A 9,873-nucleotide genomic window follows, 5' to 3' on the forward strand; every position below is an offset into this window, starting at 1 on the left:
TACTCATTTCACAGTTCCAGATTATGACACATCTATATCACATTATCTATTTTATTTATTTTTTATTTTACTTTTTTGGAGGGGAGAGGCCAGGGCAATTGGGGTTAAGTGACTTGCCCAAGTTTCCATGGCTAGTAAGGGTTAAGTCTGAGTCTGGATTTGAACTCAGGTGCTCCTGACTCCAGGGCTGGTGCTCTCTTCTCTGAGCCACCTCACTGCCCCACACATTATCAATTTTAATTACACTTCTTCCTATGAGTCCACCACCCTAGGACAATCACCCAAAAGTATAGGACCTCTCTTTAGGTCCTTTGATATTATATTGATATCAGTAAAGCATGTGAGTACTAGGTAATTCATGATCAGCAACTTCCTTGTCATATATTTCTCTGGTGATATTTTTTTATTTCTCCTTTATAATTCATATTTGATATTATTATGTTGCAGATAATTCAGACCAATTCATGCCTACAATTACCCTTTGAGTAACTCTCAAATTTAACTTTTAATATGTGAGCAAGCAACACCATGAGGGAATTTAAATATTAAAAAAGATGACCCTTGTTTCAGGGTGAAACTTGTAATCCTCGAAAGCCTGCAGAAAGTTTGCCAAAGAGGAACATCTAGGTGGCATAGTGAATAGAGCACTGGCCTTGGAGTCAGGAGTAACTGAGTTCAAATCCAGCCACAGAAACTTAACACTTACTAGCTGTGTGACTTGAGCAAGTCATTTAACTCCATTTGCCCTGCCTTCACCCCTCCAAAAAAGACAAAAAGAAAGAAAGTTTGCCAAAGTAAACTAAGTCCACATACCTGATTCTGTTGAGTTCTGGGTCCAAATTACTACCCATTTTCAGCATCTGCCCAAGCTCTATGCACTGATGGACCATGTCTGTGAACTATCTTTGCAGTTCTATTAGTCTGGGCAATAGGCATTCTTCTCTTACTTGCTTTTCTCTTCTGTGGATATTTGGTAAGATTCAGTTGATTGGTCATTAATTTCACTTAGAAGACTGCCATGATTTGGAACTTGATACAAACACATCATCAGCATACTGGAGAATTTGAAAGAGATAATCATTTCTAGGTAATGTCTGTGACTTGGACTCTTAGCTGGGCATTCTCTGTGATGATGGCAAACCTCTTTAGCAACTATATATCTCCCTGTTTTATGCCTCTCTTGATTACAGAATAGCAAAACAATACTTTTTTCTTTGTCATGTACTTAAAAGACTATTGTATAATTTTGACAAATGGATGGGAAACACTTTGTCAGAATATGGTCTTTAATATAGTATTTTTCTTTATAAAATCAAACCTTATAACTGATAAGTAATAACTTAGTCAATTACAGTCTTCACTTGCAGTCATCTCATTGACTGTGAACATATGATTTATTGTGAAATCATATGGTTTCTTTTCAGACATTTTTCACATATACTAATGATATGTGTATATAATTTATATTGTGCCACTCTAACAGGATGTAAAGTCTTTGAGGAATACATATCATTTTGTCAATATGCATTTCAAAAATATAGCATAGTATCTGGGAAATATTAAGGATTTATTCAGTGTTTTTCATTTGTAAATTTCTTTTATTTACCCTATACCTTCATCTAAGTTATTGATATCAGTAATTGCATATGGCCAAAGCCTGATACTAGGGATTCTCCATTACAGTAATCCAGATAAATTGACATTGATGCATCAGTGACTATATTGTTGGGCCCATCTATTCAAGCAATTACCACTCTATCTAACTTTATTTGTTATTTCAGCCTTATCTTATCATTTTTGTCCAAAAGCAAAACATGAAAGTATCACAGCATGAAGGATTTTGTTAAATGATTTTGTCTCAGTCTGATTGAGATGTTTAGAATTAGGATTAGATTGTGAGACACTTGAAGGCAATAACTGTCCTTCACCTCTTTTTGCATCCCCAGCACTTAACACAGTGCTTGGTATGTAGTAGGCACTTAATAAATGTTTTTTGATTGACTAAAAGTAAATGAGAAAGTGATGAGTCTCCTAATATCTGACAGAAGGATGTGTCCTTAAGAAAAGCAACAAAATCATGTTCATCAAGAATATGACATATATACAGTTAACTACAGTTTCACTGATTTCATTCTCTGCGCATACCATGATTATCAAAGTGCTAAACCTAATGAGAATCTGATTCTTTATCAGCCAAATATTTGCGCTTAGTTGAACAGCAATCTATGTCAGTATCCAAGCCTTGGTTACCTTTACCAATTAAATATTGAAGATAGCTTCATTACTTTTCAAGAAAAAATTGTCGAACCTACTTTGTAGAGAGACTTCATTAAATGTTTCTCCTGGTCTTCTCACCATCATGGGTAAAAGACCCAAAGATCTTCTAAAGAACATTTTTCCCTTGGTTTTGGGAATAGATGGGTCTAGCAAAGGCAGCAGTTGAGAAGAAACTGACTCCACGTAAAAGAAAAGCAAAAACAGAAAGAAAAAGACGGGGGGGAGAGGGAGAGAGAGAGAAGGGGAGAGAGAAGCAATGTAAATGTGTCACGAAGAAGTGAACAATTGTAGAGAAAAAATTTAAAGCCCAAACTTCATGTTCCCATGCCAATAGGACCAAATTCCAATTTTAATGGTATAGTACATGTGGTAGGTGAAGTAAAATCTTACCATTCTCAGTATGTCTTCTTATGCAAAGTTCTGGCAATGGTAAGAGAACATTAGCAAAGATAAATTTGGAAACAGTCTGTGATGTATATCCTAGATAATCTTAACTTCTTCTGCCCCAGTCCTAGTACCTGAGTCAATAACAAGAATTGCTCTATACCACCAGCAAATAGGTAGCCTTGTGTCTCATTACTTAAGCCCTCTCTCTCCCTGGGAGATTAGATAAGAGAGGAGGTAAAGAGTTGCTGGATCTTTATTCCCTTAGAATGGATAATCAACAGTAATTTCACCTGCCTGTTTAGTTAAGGATATATTGTCTCTGATATATATATATATATATATATATTTATATTTATATAACAAATACACATACATATGCATATGTAGGTGTGTGTGTATATACATATATGTGTGTGTGTATATATGGGGGTGTATGGGCATATTTGTATATATTGTGTATATACATACATAAATATACATACGCACATATACATGCATGCATGCATAATATACATATACATATACATATACATATACATATACAAAACACACACAATGATATATGCAGTAAATAGCTACACACCAGGGGAAGGCAATGGAGAAAGCCTTCCATTGGTCTAGAGTAGCACAAATTGTTCTGTAAAGTTTGTATTCTGTTAAGCACAACACTTGAGGATGTAGAGGGTCACATGTGGCCTCAAGATCACAGTATCCCCACTCCTGGTCTAGAATCCAAACGGGTAATTAATGTCTTATCTAATTGTCTAATATTTTATTGCTTAGGTTCTATAAAACATTACTATCCAGAGAGACTCAACCCAGGATTTAGCATAGATGAAGATATTATCCTCCCAATCCCTTAAGTTTTTTTTTTTCCTTCTATGGCACTGTGCACTTCACTTTTCCTTGTTGCTGTTGTCCTAATAACTCTACGTACTTTCCTGGCTACTTGAGTCTTAGTCCTCATGGGGTGATATAGTTTGTTTTATTTAACAGACAAATTTTAACTCAAAACACAAGCATACAAGGACATAACACATACAAATGCAAAGGTAAATAATATCTCACCAGAGGAAGTCAAAGAGATTCATCCATTTGCTTTCTTCTTGCTGTGGATTTTCCTATATCTTTTTCATTCCCTTGTGTACTCTGATCAGATGGCACATTCTTTATGTACATTTCGACAATTATCCCCAAGAAATGATCATGCCTTTCTGAGATTTCATAGTAGTCTCTTTTCTATATATGTATGTATCATCTTTAAAGATTCATTATATTTATTGGTGCCACCCTGTGTGAGGGCAGGGGATATATACATATATCACATTTTTTATTCATGCAATATTACACAAAGTAAGGATACAATGAATATGTTTCATTCAAGATGTTTGCTGAATTGTAGTAGGCATTTAAAAATTTAGGAGATAGAAAATACATACAGGGATGAATGAAACGCAAAATTCCTTTTTTAAGTTTTTGTTTAATATTTTATTTTCCCCAGTTACGTGCAAAAACATTCATTTTTAGAACTTAGAATTCCAAATCTTCTCCCTTCTTCCCTTCCCAAACCCCACTCTCTCACCCAGCCCCCCCCCTTTTACTCAGACCCTTCTCCTCCAACTTGCCGGTATGCTAAATAAGAGAAATTACTATACCAATCTGAGTGTGTATGTTATTCCTTATTTGAGTCAAATCTGATGAGAGTAAGGTTTACTCACTCTCCCTCACGTCCCACCTCTTTCCCTCCAGTGTAAAATTATTTTTTGCCTCTTTTATGTGAGATAGTTTTCAACTATCCCTCTTTTTCACTTTTCCCTAGTACTTATTCCCTCTTACTGCTTAATTCATTTTTTTTAGAAATCATCTGTTCATATTCAGCTCACACATGTGCCCTCTGTCTATATACACTCATTCCAACTACCACAATAATAATAAAGGTCTTGTGAGTTACAAATATCATCTTCCCATTTAGGAACGCCAATGGTTTAAATTTGTTAAGTCCCTTATGATTCCCCTTTCCTGTTTACCTTTTTATACATCTCCTGAGTCTTGCATACAAAAATCAAATTTTCTGTTCAGCTCTGGTCTTTTCCTCAAGAAAGCCTGAAACAGTCAATTGTCAACACACATTTATTAAGCAACCCCTGGGGACCCAAGATTGTGGAGTAAGCAGTAAGCTGCTCTCACTCTCCTTTACTGACATTTAAAAACAAACAAAAAACATCTACCCAGAGTAAATCCTGGAACAGAGAAGCCAACAGAAAGACAGGGTGAAGCACTCTTTTGGACTGCGAGACTGGGGTGATTAAGGATAAAGGTCTCATTCACTCTGTTGGAAGGGGATCACAGTCTAGGATGGGAGGCATCCCAGCAGGTCAGTAGTAAGATCCACCTCAGAAAATCAGCAGGAGATACTGAGTTCTAGGGTGGTGGAGCAGGGAGGCACCAATACCAGGACCCCATGAATATCACAGCTCAGCCAGAAGAACTGGAAAACTCTAGCTCTGAGAGTTACCACATTTGGCAGCAGGCAGGCTTCCTCCAGCAGCCAAAACTGGATAGGGAAGATCAAAAAACAAATTCAAAAGAGGACAACACTGTCAATATTCCTCCATCTCAAAATGCAAAGGTGAATATGAACTGGTCACAAACTCAAAAATGTTTTCTTGAAAACCACAAGAAGAATTTGAAAAGTCAAATAAGAGATTTAGAAAAAAAGATGGGAAAAGAAATGAAAGGTATGCAAGAAAGAGTCAACAGCTTGGAAAAGGAAGAAAAAAATGTCTAAAGAAACAATTCCTTTAAAAATATGATTGGTCAAATAGAAAAGAAGTTTACTGAAGAAACAACTCTTTTTAAAAAAAATTATTTATTTATAGTTTTCAACATTCAATTCCACAAGATTTTGAGGTATGATTTTTCTCCCCATCTTTCCTCTACCCCCGCCACCATAAAATAGCAAGGCTACTATATACCACTTCCCTCAATCTGTTCTCTTTTATAACCTCCACCATCACCCCCCGCCCCTAACTTTCTAGGAAGGCAAGATAGATTTCTATACCCCAGTGCCTGTATATCTTTTTCCCCAGTTGCATGTAAAAAACAATATTTAAAAAAACACGTGCTTTTAAAATTTAGAATTTTCGATTTTTTTTCCTTCTTCACTTGTCACCCACCCCCACTGGGAAAATAAGCAATTCAATATATTGTGTACATGTGTAGTTACCCAAATCATTTCCATGTATTGTGAAAGATTAACTGTATTTTCCTCCATCTCATCCTGCCCTCCATTTATTCTATTTTCTCCTCTGACCTTATCCCTTTTCAAAAATGTTTTCTTCTAACTACCCTCACTCCCAATATACCTTTCCTTTTATTATACCCCCTCTTATCCTTAACACACCCTATTTTCCTGTAGGGTAAGATACACAATTGGCTGTGTAGGTTATTCTCTCCTTAAGCCAAATTCAATGAGAGTAAGGTCGTTCCATTCCCTTTCACCTTCATGCTCTTCCCCTCCATTTTAACAATTTTCTCTTCCTCTTTTTTATAAGATAATTTACCTAATCTATATCTCCCTTTCTCCTTCTCCGAGTGAATTCTTTTCTCACCACTTAATTTTATTTCTTATATATCAACCCTTCATATTCAACTCATCCTGTGCCCTCTGTCTATGTATACATGAGCATACATATGCCCACACTCACATAAATATTTATATACACATACACCCTCCAATATATACATATATGTTAAATATACAAATATATGTTCCCTTCAGCTATCTTCGGACTGAGAAAAGCCTTAAGAGTTAGAATTATCACTTTTCCATGTAGGAATATAAATAATTCAAGTTTAATAAGTTCCTTATTATTTCTTTTTCCTGTTTACCTTCTCATGATTCTCTTGATTCTTACATTTGAAAGTTAAATTTTCTATTCAGCTCTGGTTTTTTCATCGAGAATACTTGAAAATCCTCTCTTTCATTGAATTACCATATTTTCTCCTGTAGCATTATACTCAGTTTTTATGGGTAGGTGATTCTTGGTTTTAGTCCTAGTTCCTTTGACCTCCAGGATATCATATTCCAAGCCCTTTGATCACTTAACGCAGAAACTGCTAGGTCTTGTGTTATCTTGATTGTGCTTATACAATACTCAAATTGGTTCTCCTGACTGGTTGCAGTATTTTCTCCTTGAACAGGGTACAAATATCTCCAGCAGCTGAGAAAACTCCGTCATTTGGGATGAAAGCTCCCTTGTCTGATGGCAGAGTTCTACTATGGCAAAAAGCCCAGGGGTCAAGTTACTGAGGGGTGACATGACCAGGCAAAGGAAACAAAGCAGAAAGAAGATTCCAACATTAGACTCCTAATTTGGGGACAAAAGGGAGAAAAGCATGGAATAGGAGGAAAACAGTGAAGTCAAAACTCCCGCACCAAAAGCTTCAAAAGAAAATACAAGCTAGTTACAGGCCACAGAGGACCTTAAGAAGTAGATAAGAGAAGTGGAGAAAAAATTGGAAAGAGAAATGAGAATGATACAAGAAAATTATTAAATGAGAGTCAACAGCCTGACTGAGGAAAATCACACTTTAAAAAACTGACTAACTCCATTGGCAAAAGAGGCTCAAAAAGGCAATGAGGAGAAAAATGCCTTAAAAAGCCAAATTTTCCAGATGGAAAAAGAATCTCCAAAGCTCAGTGAAGAGAATCAATGCCCAAGAATTAGGAGCAAATGGAAGCTAATGACTTTATGAGAAATTGAGATGCTGTTAAACAGATACAAAGAAATGAAAGAATAGGGGAGGCCAGGTATCACAGCAAGTAAGAGCACCTGCTCCAGTGTCGGGATGACCTGGAGATTGAATCCCAGGTTCAGACACTTAGCACCCACCCAGAAACACCTGGCCATGTAACCTTGAGCAAATTACTTAACCCCAATCGCTTAGGGGCGGCCAGGTGGCTCAGCGAGTAAGAGCACTACCTCCAGTGTCAGGATGACCTGGGGATCAAATCTGGGCTCAGATACTCAGCACCACACCCAGAAATAACTGGCTGTGTAAGTTTGAGCAAGTTACTTAACCCCGATTGCTTTAAAAAAAAAAAGAAATGAAAGAATAGAAGGTAATGTGAAATACCTCATGGGAAAAACCACTGACCTGGAAAATAGATTCAGGAGAGATAATTTAAAAATTATTGGACTACCTGAAAGCCATGATCAAAGTAAGAACCTAGAAATCATCCTTGAGCAAGTTCTCAAAGAAAACTGATCTGATATCTTAGTACAAGAGGGCAAAATAGACATAGAAAGAATCCACTGATCACCTCCTGAAAAAACGTCCCAAAAAGAAAACTCCTAGGAATATTATAGCCAGGTTCTGGAATTCCTAGATTGAGGAAAGAATATTACAAGCAACCAGGAAGACATAATTTGAATATCTTGGAAACACAATCAGGATAACCCAGGATCTGGCAGCTTGTACACTGAGGGATCGAAGGGCTTGGAATGTGATATTCCAGAAGTCAAAGGAGCTGGGAATAAAACCAAGAATCACCCTCCCAGCAAACTGAGTATTATGTTTCAGGGGAAAATATGGTCATTCAATAGAATAGAGGACTTTCAAGCATTCTTGATAAAACAAAAAACAAAGTTGAGTAGAACATTTGACATTCACATAAAAGAAGCAATAGAAGAATAAGAAAGTAAACAGGGAAAAGAAATCACAAGGAACTATCAAAGTTGAAGTATTAACATTCCTACATGGAAAACAATAATTGTAACTGACAAAACTTTTCTCATTATGAAATTAGTTGAAGGAAATAGAAATATATATATACATATATATATACATATATATATATATGTTTAGAAATGAGGTTATATGTGCAAATGAATACATATGTGAATTTGTGTGTGTATATATATGTGTTTACAGGTATACATAGACAGAGTTCAAAGGACCTATTTAATAGGAAGGTATGACACTTAAAAGGTAAAATTAAGAGGTGAGAGCGGAATATAATGACAGGAGATGGGGAGAGATAGAATGGGGTAAACTATCTCATATAGAAGAGGCAAGGGAAAATGGTTACAATGGAGGGGAAGAATAGGAAGTCAAAAGGGAAGGGTCAAACTTATTTTCATTGAATTTGGTTTGGGGAGGGAATGAAATTCACAGTAAATAGGGTATCTCACCCTACATAACAGTAGGGGGGGATGAAAGAGGGGGTGATGAAAGAGAGGGCAGGTTTGGGGGGAGCGAGGTTGGAAGCACCCACTTTTGCAAAGGGACAGGATCAAAGTAGAGAATAGAACAAGAGGTAGGTGGGATTGGAGGGAGGGAAATATAGTCATTCTTTTATAATATATCCACTATGTTATTGTTTTGTATTAGCTACACATGTACAACCTATACTTAACTGCTTATCTTCCCAGTAAGGGTGGGTGACAAGGGAGGAAGGGAATGAATCTGGAATTCAAAGATTTAAAAGCAAATATGTAAATACATACATACATACACATACATATATATATACACTATTATTAATATTATTTTACATGTAATTGGGAAGCAAGATATACACGCACTGGGGCATAGAGATCCACCATTCCCTACTGGAAAAGTCAAAAGGGGAATGGGAGACAATATGGGAGAGAGCAGATTGGAGGCGAGGATATCCTGTGGGACTGTTATTTTGGGGTAGTGGGTAGGGGAAAAATGGGGAGAAAATTTGTAACTCAAAATCTGACAGAAATGAGTGATGTAAATCAGAAGTTTGTCAAGTATTTGAAATATGGGAAAAATAAAACCAAAAATTAGCCATAAAAAAGTAATCACAAAAATGGTAAAAAGGACCCATGTGTATAAAAATATTCAAAGTAACTCTTTTTATGTTGGCCAAAAATTGGAAGTTGAGGGGATGCTCATCAATTAAGGAATTGCCAAACAAAATTGTGGTATATGAATGGAATATAATGATATGGAATACTATTCTTTATAAAAAAGTATGAGAAAGTGTACTTCAGAAAAATCTGGAAAGACTTACATGATCTGATATTGAGTGAAGTGAGCAGAACCAGGAGAACATTGTACACAGTAACAGCAACATTGTGGGATAACTGACTTTGATAGACTTAGCTCTTCTTAGCAATGCAAGGATCTAACACAACTCCAAAAGATGCATGATTGAAAATGCTATGCATATCC

Source organism: Petaurus breviceps, unplaced genomic scaffold, assembly GCF_028583685.1.
Source record: "Petaurus breviceps papuanus isolate PSGF00001 unplaced genomic scaffold, PetGlider_PUasm1.0 213, whole genome shotgun sequence".
Classification (NCBI taxonomy): domain Eukaryota; kingdom Metazoa; phylum Chordata; class Mammalia; order Diprotodontia; family Petauridae; genus Petaurus; species Petaurus breviceps.